Source organism: Micropterus salmoides, unplaced genomic scaffold, assembly GCF_014851395.1.
Source record: "Micropterus salmoides isolate LMB-PRFRI ecotype aquatic unplaced genomic scaffold, ASM1485139v1 Ms_hic_scaffold_18, whole genome shotgun sequence".
Taxonomy (NCBI): domain Eukaryota; kingdom Metazoa; phylum Chordata; class Actinopteri; order Centrarchiformes; family Centrarchidae; genus Micropterus; species Micropterus salmoides.
The window spans coordinates 24,001,173-24,019,767 of NW_024040928.1; the positions used below are offsets into that span (position 1 = coordinate 24,001,173).

Consider the following 18,595-nt stretch of genomic DNA (forward strand, 5'->3'; position numbering starts at 1 on the left):
TGGCTGGCATGAGAAAATAGTTTTACTTTGAGGAAGAATAAATGAAACTGAGTAAGATGGGAAGCTACAGGGCAATACTGGCTTGTTTTATGTATCTAGTATCTGTCCATGCATGTACAAAGTTTAGGATGTACAATGGTCTTCACTTCTTTGTCATTTTCTCATTCTACATTAGTTTAAAGTATATTATTTGATTATAACTTGTTATTTTTTACGAAGCTCATATGCCACACTGCGTCAGACATAAGACCTGGCCACATTCTGCGACCAAACACAGACAGCAGAATTCCTGGCTTTACCTGAATGTAAGGTGGACGCCTACAGGCAGAATCACGCAAACACACGCACACTGTTGTGAGTGTGTTGTGATGTTCAGGGCTTGCGGGGAGTAACACATTCAAAATTATTTTAATTTCCTGGGGAGAAAATAAAACATAGGAAAACTATCTTAAATCAGACAAAAGGATTTTTTTTATTGTTTTTTTTTTTTTTTTACAATTAAACAAAAGAATTCTTACAACAACTGCCAGAAAAATGGAAACTAGCATTACTTTAAAACGGATGGAGAAGCAGATTCTGTAGAGATAAAGAAGTTACTCAAACTTAAATACACACACCCTCTAGCAGGGAGGAGTAGACCACTTTGTTTTAACGTTGTTCACAGCTCTTAATCTAATGCCAGGAGTCCAGTGACTCCGGCTACAGCACGTTACAGCTCTGCCACGGTTTTGATGCATCCATAGCCCGGTGTCAAAGTCCACTGGAAGTGTCTCAGAAGCGTTTTGTGCAGCCTGCCCCCACGTTATTGACTTGTTGTTAATGTGTCCTTTTTGTGCTTTTACTATTTTCTTCACAGCTCTATGTAACCCTGTTTCGTTCCGTCCCGTCAACTTCAGGCTGCATTTCCCACAGGGAGCATTTCAGAATCGAAGTATTTTGCTGACATGGTTAGATTTTGTTGATTTGGTAATCAGTGTTTGCATTTTGTGCTTCTACTATGATTAAGTAGGCTACGTAGTTAAATGATTTCTTTTTGTGTCGATTGGGAGTCTCCACAGGTTGTTTTATTTTGAAAATTGACCAGATTCTCTGTGCCGTTCTGTGTCTGACTTCCTGCCTGGTTCGATCTGCTCTGTGCTGCTTGACGCGGCTAGCGGCAAAAATAGACCTGCTACCTATTCTCTGAGCAGAGAGCCGCTTCTGGGATGCTTCTGGGATGCGCTGGAATCACGAGCATTGACAATAATGGCCACGGCGCAGCCGTAATGCGCCAGAGTCAGCGGATTTTAGGGGTAACAGACACACACAGCGAATGACCCACTGGCACATACTAAGAACGCACAGACTAAACTCTTGAATGGTCCACTGACAACTTGCAGCTTGTTCCATGCCTTTTAAGGTCCAGCTTCTGATTACGTGATTAAGGACAGCTGCACACAACTACCTGCTGCACAGGGGGAGGAAGGGAAGTACCCGGAACACACACACACACAGACACACACACACACACACACACACACACACACACACACAGACACACACACACACACACACACACACACAGACACACACACACACACACACACACACAGACACACACACACACACACACACACACACACACACACACACACACACACACACACACACACACACACACGCGCGCGTGCACACGCATGAACAATGCAGCCAACAGATGCAGCCAAGACGAACTACCTACCAAGACTGTGACGTCCAATCAGTGTGATGTTTATTCTCTCTCACACACACACACACACACACACACACACACACACACACACACACACACACTCCTCATTTACTCCATCACACTTCATTCTGCAGCAACTGGATAGAAGAAAGAAGAGCTGGATAGAAAGCTGCACTGATATCTTGACACTGCTCATTTCATTCGTTCTTTAGTGAAATCTTCCTTCTCACAAACATGGGAGTGCAGACATAGGGTTTTTATGTAGATGTGCCCCCGTAACCCTTCAAAAAGTACCACCTGTCTGATAGCCTTTTCTCTAGGTCTCTCTATTTGTTTGTCTTTGTTCTGATATAAATGCTCACAAAAGATGCATTCACACTGAGCATGTTTGATTCAGGTTACTAAAAAATAAAGTATTATGCATGTTCCTCCTCGTGTTCGTCCAGCATTCCCTTTGGATATTTTGGTTTCTTCCCAGAGTCATTAAAAATACAACTTTGGTGAATTGAAGTTGACTCCAAACTGCACATTAGAGCTTTGAATGCATTTATGTTCATAGACTGGTGACCTGTCAAGAGTTTGTCTGCACTTTTTGTCTAATGCATGGTGGGATATGCGTCAGTTCCTCCATGTTCCGAAAAAAGAACAAAGGGACAGAGTAGGTAGGCGGATCTGTGGGAGAGTTTTCTTCTTTGGTCGAGTTTTTATCTTTGTAAAAGAAATGCTCTTAAAACCCAGAAGGCACCACACTGAGATGTCTAAAAATATTTATGTAGGAGTGAGATTGTAATTCAAATCTACAAGGTTTCATAGTAAGTTTAGAATATGACTTGACAGGTCTCTGATCAAACACAACAAACTGTAGATGTGAATAAATGATTTGTGCAGTTGAGGTTCTTAGTGACAGGAGACACTTTCCTACTGTAAGCTGAAATGATTGTTTGATTAATCTATTAATCGATCGAACAATTTTGCTTGGTTCTCAAATGTGAGAATGCAGTATTTCTTTTATATTTATATATAGTCAAAGGTTTTGGGCTATTTGTTTGTCAATACAAGCAATTTTTTAAATAATTGTAATTATAATAATTCAGCATCTTGAGTTTTAGGAAACTGCAATGGGCATTTGTTTTACTTTTTTGACAATTTATAGGGGGGAAATGCGTAGATTTTTGCTTAGTTGCAGCCGTATGTCCAATCATAGAGACAACTAGTTAATCTTGAAGTACTTGTCAGATGGTCTCCCCACACCTTTCCGAAGTTGGATTGGACGGAGTGGTCTGTGCCCAACAATTTCTGTAACTTTCTGAAAACGACAATCCAACATCACACCCACCTCACGCTGTGATTGGCCTGCTGTGCAGAGGTGAGACAGCAGCCAGGGTTTGGACTTTCTTTTTTTGTTCATTACACTTTAAATGTCCTCTAGGAGAGAGAAAATGCTATATTTAAAATATATCACATCTTCAAGCTACTCATTTTCCGATATAACCCAGCACTCACTAACTACGTCCCTGCATGATTTGATCATTTGGATGGATGTCCATCTGAACTATTTAAAATTTACACTTTCTATCAATACCTGGCTCTGATACAGACATACTCTCACTGGCAGGGTCAAGCTTATTGACACAAAGCCGCACACAGTGTAATCCCATCTCTGACCTCTCGCTGCGCAGGTCAGCACAACAACCTGCCCTCCTGACCACTGACAGCTGAGCTACACACACACACACACACACACACACACACACAGTGTTGCAGTGTGTTGGGCGGAGCCGACAGACAGCTTCTATCTTCTATCCTCAGGAAATCCCATTCACTCAGTGAGAAAATTGGCTTTGGGACTGAAAGAGAAAAACAACCGCCCCCATCCTTTTTACCGCTTTCGGCCATCTCTGCTATCCTCCTGCTGTGCCCAAGTATTACATATCCACACACATTCACACACATACGGCCAAGTAAAGGTTATTTACCAACCGTAGAGGATGAATTTTCTGGATATCTATCTTAATCTCTTTTTAGACTGGTCTAATCTGTTCTGTGGAGAGAGCAGGGCTACAGAGGAGGAGGATTGAGGACAGAAAAAAGTGGGGTCTGACCAACACGAGATACACTGTTTCACCTTAAATCATTAAGTCATTCGCTCTTTTTTTTTTTTTTTCTTTCATTGGTTATTGCTTATTTGCTTAATAGTTTGTGGTGTAACAGTCCAGATATTAACTTGTTAAAATGTTTTGAGTGTTTTGACTTTATTTGTAAAGCATTTACCCAAACAACAATTGCTTTTATTACTGTTTCTTATATTAGTAAGTAACAGTTCATACTAAATATTTTTAAGTTGAATCAATATAACATTTCATAAGAGTCAGAAAACTGTCAATTTGAATTGGAGTAGGTAATTTCCTTGTTTAGTTTTAATCACATATGAGGGTGCAGTATTGTATTTGCAGATTACCATACCTTGTAGTCACTGTTAATCAAGAGCAATTTGAGGTGTCCTGACTGAAAACAATACTGTAGGAAGAGCTGGAGTTTTAAGCACTGGCTCTTGGATTGATGGCCAGTTCAGTCTTTAACCTGACTTACCCCTCTTTCTGCACTTACATCATCAAGCTAGCTGTACTAGTAAATAAGAAAGATTTAAAAAAAGATAAAAGATAAAAACTTTACTGAATGTAAATGTAAAACGCTGTAACAGCAGTACACAATGCAGAAAGATGCATAAAATTAAGCTTGTGTTCATAAGTTTGTTGTCCTGGTGCATGCTGGGAGGTTTCCCATGCCTACTCAGAGATGCTACAATATAATTTCAAACAGACTTTTTATTTTTATGTTTGTCCTCCACCACCAGCTTAATTATATCCAAATAAGAGATCAGACTCTGTAACTGAAATCATGTAAATTAGACTACATGAATAAATTAATAAAGTTAGACTGTCTTACTGAATTACAAAAATATACGCTGAATGAACCACAGTTTAAACAGCAGTTAAAACTGTTTAAACAGTCAGAAAATCGTGAAAAATGCCCATCATATTTTCCTAGGTCTCAAGATAATGTCTTCAGATTGCTGGTTTTTCACAGCAAACAGTCAAAAACCCAAAGATATTCAATTATAATGATATTGAAGTAGAGCAAAGCAAAATATTGATGAGTATCAAACATTCATCAGGTTTGATTAAAGGAGTGAACGGTAGCCAGTGTTTCGATTGTAATGGGTATAAACAAAGGCTGGTCTTTGTAGTGCCTCTAAGAATACAAAGCTCATATCACAATAACTTCAAAGGGAAAAGCCAGTCTAAAATAGAGCCTCCGCTGTTATTCCTAGAGCCAGGAAAAGGGTAGTCTGTAGGGGCCAAAATGAACAAGTCTCTGTCAGGCTTTATTCTGTGTTGCTGTAACACAACTAAAGTTCAATAAAATATGAATGAAAACTAGAGACAGTTGGTTTTAGTATATAAATATTGAGAGCTTAACTGAGAATTTGGGTAAAAATAAGAAATACAGGAGTATGTGAAGCTATTGAGACACGTGTCTTGTCAAATTACAATATAATGCTCCATTATTTTGCCAAATAAATTAGATAATAAATAGGCTGTTGGATTAAAACCTAATTTATAGAGCTTGAGAACTCACTCAAACACATACGTTAAAGGTTAAATTGCCTTGCAGGGATTTGAAGCTGTGCACTTGTAACACTGCCACACGGTTGTATTTCCTTCTGAGGCTGACTGACCAAAATCACTTTAGATAAGAAACTCGGTTCAGTGAATCAATACATGGAGGGGAGTACACACACACACACACACACACACACACACACACACACACACACACACACACACACACACACACACACACACACACACATTTGATACTGTAAAGGTCATGAAGAGATAAAATAATTGACTGGATCACTGATCACATAAGCCTGCAGAAGGGAACAGCAATTAAATGGAGCGAGAGCCTTTTACTCTGTGTGTGTATACATGTGTATGTTTAAATATGTCACTCTGAGACTTTTAGTTTTCTGTATCTTATGATAAGACTAGATCAAGATAAGGCATTGTAACATGTAACAGCCTAAATGTTAGAAAAGTCAATATACGCGAAAACTTGACAGTAAAGTAATAATAAACTAGAGTGCATGAAACAATAATAGTATAAAATGATATAACGAAAACAGAAGAAAAAATAATAAGTAAATACAGTATATGACGTGGACGGTGACGTGAGGTAATAAAGGGTAATATTTAGATGAAACAATTTGCATTAGAATAAAATTGGATAAAATCAGAGTAGGAACAGGGAAGATTTTGTGTTTGGAGCAATTAAAACTACAGTAAGCAAAACATACAAATAGTTTTAAGAAATTGTGCCTAAATTATGCAAATACTGACTGTTCTCAATCTTACACCAGTTTATGGTTACCCGCACACACAAGATTTAATAAACAAATAAAACACAATCTGTACTTAACCCCCTGACCCTGAAGACACATAATTTAAAATGATCTCAAACACTCGCTCGCATGCATCCTCATTGGCTCAGACTATATAATATTAACACATTATATGACAGATTTACCTTGTTTACCTCTGATTTTTCAGAGGTCAGATATTTAGTTCCTGTTATTTTACCATGTGAGGCAAATACAGAATGTTTCCTTTGTTATATAGATGAGTCTGTATTCAAGACAAGGTTAGTAGTTTCCTATGGCTTCCACCTGTGTTCACTCAGTCCATTAACAATTCATTTCCTGATGTTGATGTCCTTGTTCAGTCTCTTTGTAGTTGGATATCTTTCATTAGATGTAGCATGTTCTCTCCGAAATAGGCTGCCTTTGACAGCCTTTGTTTCTTTAATGTGGTCTATTTAGCTGTCTTTTATTCAGTTACAGTTCAGATATACACACATTTAATATCTCAAGTTTGGCTTTTCAAACTGATACCTTTTATAACAATACTTTATCAGATGTCATCAGTCCAGTTTGTTCCCAGAAATCTACTGGATTAACTGGTGATGGCTGCTAAATAATGATGACCGCAAATACTTTGCAATGTGTTAGATTTTAGTGAGGATATATTCACTCACCTATATAATGCATCATCCCCGGCATACAGTAATGTAGTTGAATTCTTATTTAGATTTAAAAGTGTCCATAGGCTATAACAGCTGTTCGTTTTAACAGTCTGATGGAATGGGATTAGCCAAAGAGCTTACAGCATACTGGGACTGTAAGAATCCATGTTACACACACACACACACACACACACACACGCACACACACGCACACACACACACACACACACACACACACACACACACACAGTTAACCCAGTATAAAAGGTGTGTGTGTGTGGGATCCTGTATTGTATTCCCTTTGGACCAGTCTGTTACCTTGTTCCTTCAGTACATTATTAGTACACATGCTGTAGTCCATTCTGTCTCAAAAACACACGCACAGCCAAGAACACACAGCCACTCACAATAGTAGACTGCTTGACAAGGGGAAAATTGGTTTGGTCAACAAGGTCACACATGGGCTGAGTCCTCCTCCTTCCCTGTTGTTTAGCAAAACCTTCATCAGTGCTCTGTGTGTGTGTGTGTGTAGGTGTGTGCTCGAGGCCCAGACTTTGTAGCCTCCTAACACACTCGATCAGAAGAGGAACCAAGACTTTCCTCCCGCTGTGCTTTGACAGACTGTGTAATTGCCACTGCACACTTTGCTTTATTTTCTCTTCACTCCCCTTTTGTTATGTGTCTTCATAGGCACACACACACAGAGCAGTAGGCCATATTAGTCTTTGTAAGTCATTCATGCTGTGTAACATTTTAACCTCGACCAAAACAAACCAACAGGAGGAAGTGCTGCTGTGGTCTGAGGGCAGCCAAATGAGACGATTTGCTTACAAGTCCAGCACAAAACACCTTTACAACCCTCTCCTCACTGCTGGAATGGAGAACAGAAAGGCTGTATTTAAACCTGAAACCTAAGAGCTCAATTTATTACCAGAATGATGTTGCTCCTGGAGTTAATATGTAGGTATTTTTTTCTTTCAATGGCGCTTAAAGTTATTTGGATTGGAAGACATTGACAGGTGGCGTTTATCAACAGTAGTATCCTTAACTCTTCTTCGTGGGATTTCAAGAGTTATTGGTCACCCTCAATTGGTCAGTTTCATCGTTACTCATATGCATCGAAAATTAAACTTTCCAACAGTGACATTACCGGCCAGAAATGCATTTTTAGAGGTCTTATTTTATGCATCCACATTTTTCTGATACTGTTTTATTTTGCACATGGATCCTCCCTAACTAATCTTTAACTGTTATTCCTATTTAAGGATCCTCATATCCACCTCTTAAGTTTGCTTATTAAGACATGCAAACAGTAAATTAGACACTACTTCATTGTGTGGTGCAACATAAAACAAATGAGCAGCCTGTTTATTTTGACTGGTCCAGCTCAGAGATTCAACACTATAACCAAAACTATCCACTTTATCATCTAAAAAAATTCACTGCCTTTGGTGGATGATTTATTTGTTATTATTTCATATTGTGAATCTTCTTTGGCACTGATAAAGCCATCAGTCAGTGTAGAGGCACAGGACAGGAAAAGGTGGTAAAAGCCTCAGTCCTCCTGAAGGCAGAGAGAGGATGTTTTTCAACTACAAAATAAAATGTGTGCAGTTAAGGATTAAAGAGTTTCAGAAGCCAAAAGGAAGTAACTTTAGGCTGAACCAGAAAAAGCTACCATGTTAGTTTTTACCATTTTCTTTTTCCTGTGTAGTTTTTTGAAGAATTTGTGAGAGCACACACAAAGCTTGTATGGCAGAGTTGGGTTTTCATAGAAATACTGTACACACATTAATGTTGCAGCAGTTGAAGAGGTGGTGTGAAAATGATGCACACTGCTTAAGCATAGCATTACTATTCTTTCAGTGTGAGACAAATCTCAAGCAGTGTTGATACAGCACCTGTGTGGGCAAACTGAGGAACTAATGTGGCATCTTGTTTCATAGCAGTCAGTATTTAAATGTTTATTATTTACCAATGACCATGGTCTTTCTCTTACCTTAAGTGTAACCTTACAGGGAAATGTAGCTATTTTTCAACCTGCATCAGAAACATGACTAGACAAAGTGACACAGTAGCTTTGGAAATGAAGATGTACCTGAAGTACATTTGTTTTGTGCCAGATAATAGACAATTATTAGATAGATAGATAGATAGATAATATCTTACACTTAGGCCACTGTAACATCTTAGACTGGCAACTACCAAGCAACTAATTTTACAATGATCGCAAGCAAGTGACTTGTGTGATTTGTTATTGGTGTACTGACTAATTTGGGTTTTGGTAGGTGCCAGTCTAAGATGTTACAGTGGCCTAAGTGTAAGATAGTACTGTATAAACATGAATTAAAATGGGGAATGCTGAAATATATTAATGAATGTTCTTTAAAGATGTTTCTGACATCTATAAATTATTGTAAAAGTATAAAAATGGCAAATAAATATATTTTTTGTGTGTTTGCTATTGTTTAATAATATGTTCTGAAAAGTTTACAAGCAGTAGGATTTTAATATCATGCTTAATATGCATAACGCAAGTGGTTTGAAAAAACACCCACGCATTTAAGGGTTAACTTTCTTTAAGGAAGACAAATAGTGTAAATATTTGAAATTTTAATTTGAAAAACCCAGATGGGGAATCTCATTTGGAGAGAACCTGTAATCTGTTCAATATTACATTTCTCCTTGGCTAATGTAAAATTGTGACATGTAAGCATAATACTAGATACTAGAATAGAGATATTGTTTGGTGGAAAATTTGTGAGGCATTAAAACTCTGCATAAAAGTACTGCTACCCAGAACAGCAAAGCCCACACTGTATTTCCAGTATTAAATCCCAGGGTAATTTATGCTAAACACTGTTGACTCCTATCAGAGCTGCATTAGAATCATTTCTATCTTCTCACATACAACCAGAGCATTGTTGACTGAATATGTAATCTCCCAAAGTGGATCATATCCTTCATATCAGAGGCAACATGTACTGGAACAGATCCAGTTTTTAGTGAAAAGCCAATATCGGCTACATAACTATGCTTACCCATACCCTCTGTGTAACATTAAACCTATATACTGTATACAGTTTATGTCCAGCCATTATGCTGATGTGTCCCTGGGGTTACTGAGTTACATATCTGCAGCATGCTATCGTTAGAAACACTGAAATGTCGCTGGAGTTCATGCGTTGCTTTGTTTCTTATTCATGTCAGCCAGCCTTAAGGGTTAGCCATGTTGCTTCTGAGACCCGCTCTCATTGGACATTATCTCTTCCCCTGCAAGGAAGATAAGGCGAAGAAGCTATTTGCCTTGTTAATATACTCTTTCTCTCTCTCACGCACGCACGCACACACACGCATCTTTGATTGACAGAGGAAGCGGAAGAAGGCTTGTTCTCTTTGCTCTCACATTTGAGTATAATCAGACCTTAGTACTATCTAATCACAGATTAGCAGTTGACTCTGACATGCCTATTGTTCAGCTTTCTCTCTCCGCTCATATCTCTAACTTGTTCGCCTGTCATTCATTCTTGTGTTCGTTTTTTAAAAAACTATTTTTTCTATTATTTTGTCATTCTTTCATCTGTCCTTTATGTATGTTTAGAGCTAGGAGCTGATAATTAATCAACGTTGTATTGAAATCACAATATGGCCTTCCACAATTTTAAATTCGCAGGAGGAGCAATATTTGTTGTACCATTTTAAAATAAATATTGTAGTGCTGCAGAGATGTCCTGACTTACACATTATATTCGGCAAAAGAAAGCATCTTTGTTTGGTACCAATCCCCCTCAAACCAACACACCATAATATGTTTTTCAATGAAAATGAGGGTAATGATGTAAAAATTATCATTCCCTTAAATCTAAAAAAGGTCTGTTTTGTGCACCTCTGATGTAATGGATGAGAGGAGGTTTGATTAATTACATACAGCATTTATTGTAGAATTGATCATCAGTGGTCTAAGGAAAATCCTTGATAAAAATGTAGTTTAGAAAGTTTGCAGAAAAGAAGGTAGCTTCAATAATGCACTGAAGCCTGCTGAATGGCTACCTCTCTCTGGTTACGACCATTAGAAACCAATGTAATTAACAAACTTCCATTGCCAGGGCTCGGACCTGCTCATTGCAGCCCAGTATTTTAGGTCCGGCCTCAAGGCTTTTACAATCATTTGGAAACGGTCCCAGCAAATGCTCTGATTAAAAATCTATTGACCCAAACAGTTTCACTTTTTCCCAGCATACACTGTGAAATACCAAGCATCTCATAGTGTACTACATAGTGGATTTTTTTTTGTTTTTTTATAATTACAACTCCAGCAAGCGTGCTGTAAATGTGGCATCAAAATGTAGCTGGCCTTTGCTCTGCTCAGCGGCATGAAAAGACCAAGAGTTTCCTTGGGCGAAGCTGGAGGCTTGCAGGCTCACCCATTAGGCTGCATCTTTGAGTAGAAATTTATGTATTATTATTTTCTCTCTACCTTAAAGCTTTATGTTGCCCAAAACTTAAGTTTATTTCAGTCAATCTCACGTACAGTCCTGTTGCTGTGAATACTCATAAGAGCACCGAATTAATCCACCATCATAAACGGTCCCCAACAAATGCAATAATTATTCCTGTTTGAGTAATGTTTTCTTAAAACTTCAGTGCCCAGCTATTTTAGAAAATGATTTAGCTTTTCAGTCAAAGTATATTGATATATTGAAGGTGCTATAGAAATAAAGTATCCTCATGTAATATTTTTGTGACCCGTTTTTAAAGATTTCTACCTTTTTAGTAGTAAAGAATGGGTTTGGGGCTCGGGATCATAGACAGGAAGTTGAAAGTGTTGTAAGATGAATCAATGCATAGTTGGTTTTAGTCTTTTGGTTTAACTACAGAACAAAAGAACACATTTTGTGGTTACCTGTAGAAAGTTACATGCACCCCATTATGCAGCAGTAAAAAATAAAATAATTTTTTAATGAACTTGACAGTGCATCCCTGACTTCAGTTGTTGCTCCAGACACAAAGGTCTTCAGGTTGGCTTTGGCTCCAAACCGACTGTGTCCACGTTGTTGGTTTTGTTTGTGCTGGGAGACTAAAAGAGTCCAAATTTTTGTGGGTGAAAGTGCGTCATGGCCTGCGGCTCTCTGCTCAATATTAATGCCCAGCGCCGGCTGCGTGCCTCCCAACTCCTCGCCAGGCAACTCACTGCTCTGCAGGACTTACAGTCCAATTACATCAGCTATCTCCCAGGCTTTGTTACCAAGCCTGTATGTGTGTATATGTGTGTGTATATATATATATATATATATATATATATAATATAAAATATCTGTACATCTGTGTATCTGCAACCTGCTCTGATGTCTTTTTGATGCAAGACTGGTGCTTTTAAGGGCTAATACAGTAGGCCTGTCTTTCTATAATGTCTAACCTGGCTTTGAAAAAGAAGGAAAAGTTGGTGTGTGTATTTCAGTATGTGTGTGCCGTCTAGCTGTGGAGATCTGAGGATTGTTTTTTTTTTCCTTGCAGACAGCCGTTTGACAGGTAGCTTTGTTTAACACTTGTGCGACACACCGCCTTAAAGGTCTTTGTTCTCTACTCAGCTTGTCTGTCTGACTGCTTCTCTTCCTAACAGCTCCTGTGTTTGTTGTTACTTTTTGTCTTTTCTCAACAATACTAAAAAAAACCACAAAAAAATCACTCATCAGCCGCCTTCATAAAACTGGATAATATCTAACGTAAAACCTCTCTTAATAGCCGAGTTACAAATGTCCACCTACCCCGTTTACTGGCCTGGTGTGGGAACACATTTTGACAAATAAACACAGGTCTCCATTAAACGCAGGTCTGGTTTTTATAGAAGTTCTTTGGATCTATGAAACCTCTTAAACCCCGCCGGGTCACCCGCTTTAGCTGCTTCTAAGCAGCTTAAATCGTGCATTCAAATATTATTGAACTTATGATCAATTTGTCAATATGAAAATTCTACACATCGTTGGATCGGTTAGAGTCTCCACAATTCAATCGTTCAGTTCATTTAACGGAAACAACAAACCCCAAAGTCTAATTCTTATAGATTTACCGGTGTAACCGGCATGGTAGAAGAGATGGTGGGGAAAGAAAGAACTCCCATTACCTTTGAAGCGCTTGTTAAGTCCGAATGTGTCTGTTCCTTGATTATTTATATTCCTTTAGTCTGCAAAGGTCCACTGATCAAAAGAATCAAAACAGCTTTTCATAAAAGTTAATCCAAGTTGTGAATACTGTCATATGAAGTCCATTGCCCTCTCTCTGCTCATTTCTGGCTAATTCTGCACTGTGTTTTTGGGTATGTTTGTTCTCTTTTCTGGTTATAATTGGACAGATAGATTTGAAATAGATTTCACAAAAAGCAGGTTTGCCAGATTCACATACAATGCAAAATAAAATTTTTTGTAGAGTTGCAGTTGTATTCAGTGTGGTGCTTCTCTGCAATATATACCACATAGACTTTTGTTTGGGATAGTGTTGTGTGTTGGTACAGCGAGTTGAAGTAACAATAAAGCTTTGTAGCTGTCTCTTTCAGTGTATCTTCTGGGGTAGATATGGTTGTGTTGACAATTTAAAGTATGTTCCTCAGAGCTGTTGTCTTTTCAAAACAGCCTTAAGGAAGAGACAACTACTTCTTTAAGCCACATTGATTTTGTTACCTTTTGTCTAAATTTACCAGCCGTCTAAACAAAACCTGTTCTCTGTAGACTCAATCTGTCACTTGCAAGATATTCTTGTTAAAGCCAGCTAGTTTTTGTGTTGGCACATGTTTTGAAGATATTTGGGTTTCCCACAAAAAAAGACAAAAACTCGCCATGATATCTTTCTAGCAAACATCAATCCAAAAATCTTATTTTGTAGACTAGTGGATTTTCATGGGACAGTAACAGCCTTAAAACACACAACAAACTTTTTTTAAACAGTTTGTAAAAGCCAGGACACGGATGACCCAAAGGCATCCACCTTTTTTATCAAACTGTGCAACAAGGCAGCCTTCATAGATCAATCATAGATTTATGATAAGAAGGTCTCAGCTTAGAGCTGTGCAATGACTGGCATTTGCCAGTGACTCTGTGACATTTAGACCCCAAAGTCTTAGCCCATTTTAGCAGTTTTGATTTATTCCTTTCCTTTTGAAAGTTAGATCTGTTACTGATATGTCACATGATTCTGAACTGTGTCAACCCAGGTCACATATTCTCTCCTGTCACATAGTCCTTCATGAGCTGCTTCCAGAGTGTTTACTATACCAAATATGGTACAGAACGATGTGGAAACAGTGCTGTTGCTGGTCAAGCTGTGTCAGCTTTTCTAGGTGAAGTCAGATAAAGCTCTTTCAGTTACTGTGGGCTACATTTGTCCCTCTACCCTTACTCATAATTCCCAATATGACTGCTGAAGTGAATGAACAGACCTTTTCCCTTGACAAGTGATCAATAAACAGTAGGTTATGGGTAGGTTATGGGTAGGTTAAGTTAGGTTTTAAGTAGGTTATGTGAGGTGTACTGAGCAGAACCTTTAATTATTTGTTTCCTTTGATCATAAATGTGTATGATGTGCATTCAGTGCATTCATTTTTTTTTCCTGACCAATCACACGATCAGTTGTTATCAGGGATCTTAGTCATGCATATATTTTCCTGCTCTGTGGGGGAACTTTGAGGTTAGGAGAAATTCTCCAGTGCATCCATGGACGTCACATTTATTTTTATGGAACAGAGCAAACATGTTTTCTATGTAGTTTTATTCATTATGCAAATTTTCACCACAATCTACCTCCTCCCACGCTGCTTGGCCAGAAAGCACGTGAGTAAGTTTTCTGTTTGTCAGCAGTTGCATTTGTTTTTCCCACAGATAAAATCAAATGTGAGCAGGGAAGCAAAAATCCAATGGCAAGTGGTCACTTGAGATGCATTTGAGAGGCGTCTGAATGTCAGGTGTGACCAGCAATCTGTCTCCGCTGGATCAAGACGCAATCTGGATTTGAGATATTCATTCTGAACAGATTCTCATTCTCCCACCAGACTAGGTGCTTAATTGCACTCTTGCACAGAGTTATGAAACTGTCCCGTGGCTTTGTGTCAAATTTAAAAATGCATTATTGTTTAGTTTTAGACATCTGTCTTTTAACTATAAACTGCAAAGCAGAATGTAGCTAGTGGTGTTCTTGATACAATAAGCTGATATTAACACATGTGTTGATGCGTATTGACACACATTAGAGCAGAGCATTAAACTCAACTAGCTGTTTGTTGCTCACATAGCAGTTTTAATCCCAGCAGTCCATCTAAACGAACACTCTCCCCCTGTAACTTTCCTACAGAGGCGGCAATTTTCTATGTAAATCCACTTTCCCCGGTTCTTCTTCATTTCCATAGCAGCACCGTCAAAAGAGCTGACTGTCAAAAGTATGCCGAGTCAGCACCGACCGTGCCACAAGAGAGGAGAGGAAATATTATCAGGAGTTGATTCTCATTGCGTGTGCCTGCACGCATGTGTGAATTGATGTGCAAACGCAAGAGCAAGGAAAAGATTGCTAATACTGAGATGAAGGATAAAGCCAAAGCATTTTCCCTTCTTAGGAAGCGTCTCTACCTCTCTTGTCAAACTCAGGAAAGGCTTCCAGCAGTGAACCAAGAAGAGATCGGAAAGTTCTGACATCCCTGTTGACACAGTGTGATTGACATCATCTTGACAGGGCTACATTTTTCTGCCTTGTTGAACAATGAAAGCAGAGTTGATATATATTGACTTTAACTTTTAACATTAGTTTTCCTGTTGGATTTGTTATGTAGCTCTACCCGTGGGGAATGGGATGTGTTAAGCAGCATATGTGCGGGATGTGTTAAATTATAGCAACAGAAGATGGACCATAATATTATTTAAATATTTGGTTTCATACGTGCACAAAGTAAATGTTCAATGCTCAAAATATGTGAATGTATTAAAATAATAAGCAAATTTTGGGAGGGAGTGGAGGGCTGTTTTGCTAATGGTTGTGTGACTTGACAAACGCAGAGCGTATGTGATAAGAACATTTGGTACATTTTTCAGGCTGCAGTTTGTGTTTGTATTACATTGCATTCATTAACCAGAAAAATATAAAATCCTGAGAAATGGAAACCAAGAGAAACATGAGAGATGCGTAGATGGTAACAGAAAGAACACAATGGTTTATAAGTTTTCATACAATTCATACTATGTCAAATGAATTCAAGAAAGATATGGTGAGTTGAATTATTCTACACGTACTGGCTGCATAGGATCTGAGAGGAAAGTAGTAGTAGTAGAAATCTGTGAACCTTTCTGAATATGAGGAGCTCCAGATCAAATGTCAAATTATCCAGTAAAGAACAGTTTATCAGCTGCTACAGTACCTCCAGCTTTTATGTCTGGCCAACGTTCTGTTGAATTAGTTAAATAGAGTAGTTACTGCAGTAACTGCTGCTTTTCTCTTTTGCTAAAAAGATTTTGTTGTTGTTTTTTCCTCACAGAGCTGCATTCAGCTCACTTGTTATGGTCAGCCAGTTACTGCAGAATAAGCCCTGCTATTGTCCAGAAAGACACAGATGAAAAACGGAAGCTTAGTGTTCATTATGCAGCTTGTTACACTGCTTCGAACCAAAGGCGCTAACCAAGCAGTGCTGTCTGTTTTTGGTCCGTTAATTTGATTTAAAACCAACAAAATTCACATCTCAACTGTAGGTCATGTTCATTTTGTGTGCATACTGAAATTGATGTCCTGAATAATACAGTATAATTATCAATGTCTCTAGTAACTTAAAATATTTCTAACAGTGGGAACTCAATTTCACTAATTAATCAAGGGTCAAAAGGAGCAACAAATATTATAGTAGGTGGAGGAGAAAAACACTCTTTTGACAGTTATCTGTACTAAGGCTGCAACTAAAGATTCTGTTCATTACTGATTAATTTGGCAATTTCTTTTTGTAGTAAACAATGCCCATCACAATATTTCAGAGCCAAACTGTAGAAAATCCTAAAATATTACTTTAAGAATTATTTAAAACAGCGAAAAGCAGCAAGTTCTCACATTGGAAAAGCAGGAAACAAAGAATATTTGTGATGTTTGCTTGATAACTGACTTCAGGAGCCAACAGGAGCATAACAGATGTAGTACCTCCATAGTACGTGTAGTATGTGATAGCATCTCTTTGTCCAGCACGTTCTTTGCGAACAGCAAAACTTAAGTGAGTGGAGAGGGGATGTGTGTCCTTTTGTGTTTTATCACAGCTGACAGGTGGCCCCTGCCGAACCACTCAGTTCACTCAGGAGTTGATCTCTCTCCCTCTATTTCTCCATACAGTCTCATTAACATTCATACTGTTTCAACTGCAGCACTCGCTGGTAGTTGAGATGGAGTCAGAGTTTAATTATTTTGGACAGTAATAAGTATTCTTGGGAGGCACTCTCTGAAAAGATCTCCGTTTTAACATCACGGTGACTCAGGAAAACCTTACTGCTGGAGTGAATTCATCCGGTCCAGATGAAATGCTGAGGTTGCATTTTAATTCCATATTATCCAGATGTATGTGACATCCATGTGAAGCCATCAGTTACCTTGGGGTGCTCTGCTGGGAAATGTTTTTACACCTTGGAGACATTTGCATTTTAAACCGTAGTGAATGCTTGCAATGCTTTCTCCTGCTGTAAGTCAGAGTTATGAGCCCCAAGTCTGCAGTTTCTTTATCCCCCCCCCTCTTTATTTTTCCTCTCATTTCCTTTACCCTCTTTCTTTTCCTTTCCTTTCTTTTTTAGCCTCTTTCCTCTTGCTTTTTTTCTCTTTCCTTTTCTTTCTCCTCTCTTGCCGTATGCTTTGCTTTAATTATTACTAATTCGTCTCCTCAAGCCAATGTTTATTTTTAAGCCACCCTTCATCCTATGTTTTCCTTCCCTGAAGCAAGTTATTAAACCCAGAGAGAGAGACTGAGAGAGAGACTTTGACAGAGTGTGGAGAGGAGGACAAGAGCAACCATTCACACAACAGCAGGCTTCTTAACCACTGAAAGCTGTCACCTCCTCAGAGTGGTGTGAGGGTGGGTGGGTGTGCTCGTTGCCTAAGCCTCTCCAATACAGCTGTCAGGGCAGCAGCCTGCAAACGGGCCTCATTCAGCTCACATCCAGACAGTCGTAGACTGGCTTACTCTTTCCACATTTAGTCTGCACTCATCATTCAGTTTTGCCCGCACTGATTCATTAATTCATGAATTGAACACTTCAGGGCCCTTTTACTTGAAATAGAATAGAATGAAACGTGATCCATTTTGCACTTAAAATAAACAACAAAAGAAGAACACTTATAGTTGTGACAGAATTATAATTAAAAGTCACGCAGCTCATTTCCCCTCCCTGGTTCCTTTGTTTACAGACGGTACTTAACCAAGGCGACACAGTGCGCCTTGATGCTATCAGTGTAGAGAGAAGCACCTGGCATTAGCATGATCTTTATACCAGTTTATACAAGTGGATAGCACTTTTCTTGAGTGCCTTTTGCATATTTTTCTTGAATTATGCAAAAGGCAGTATTTGACATCATAAAGGAGGTTATAGTGCCACATTATAAACGTAAAGTTAATGCCTGATAGATACTAGTGCTGCCACCCCATATAAAGGGCAGTAGATTTTAAAGGGGGATGGTCGAGAAGCAGATTGGCAGAGGCAAAATTTATTTTAAAAAGGGCAAAAGAATAAAAGGGGTTAAAACCTGCAGCCTCACAGCAAGCCGTCACCTGACCTCCTCTTAGTTTACTATATTGCTGAATAC

The 18,595-nt window shown here is 38.6% G+C and overlaps 1 protein-coding gene across 1 annotated transcript in view; it reads left to right on the plus strand.

The window, feature by feature from the left end:
- Window positions 1–18,595, plus strand: part of man1a1 (mannosidase, alpha, class 1A, member 1) — a 146,475-nt gene that overhangs the window by 84,655 nt on the left and 43,225 nt on the right. The window lies entirely within an intron of this gene.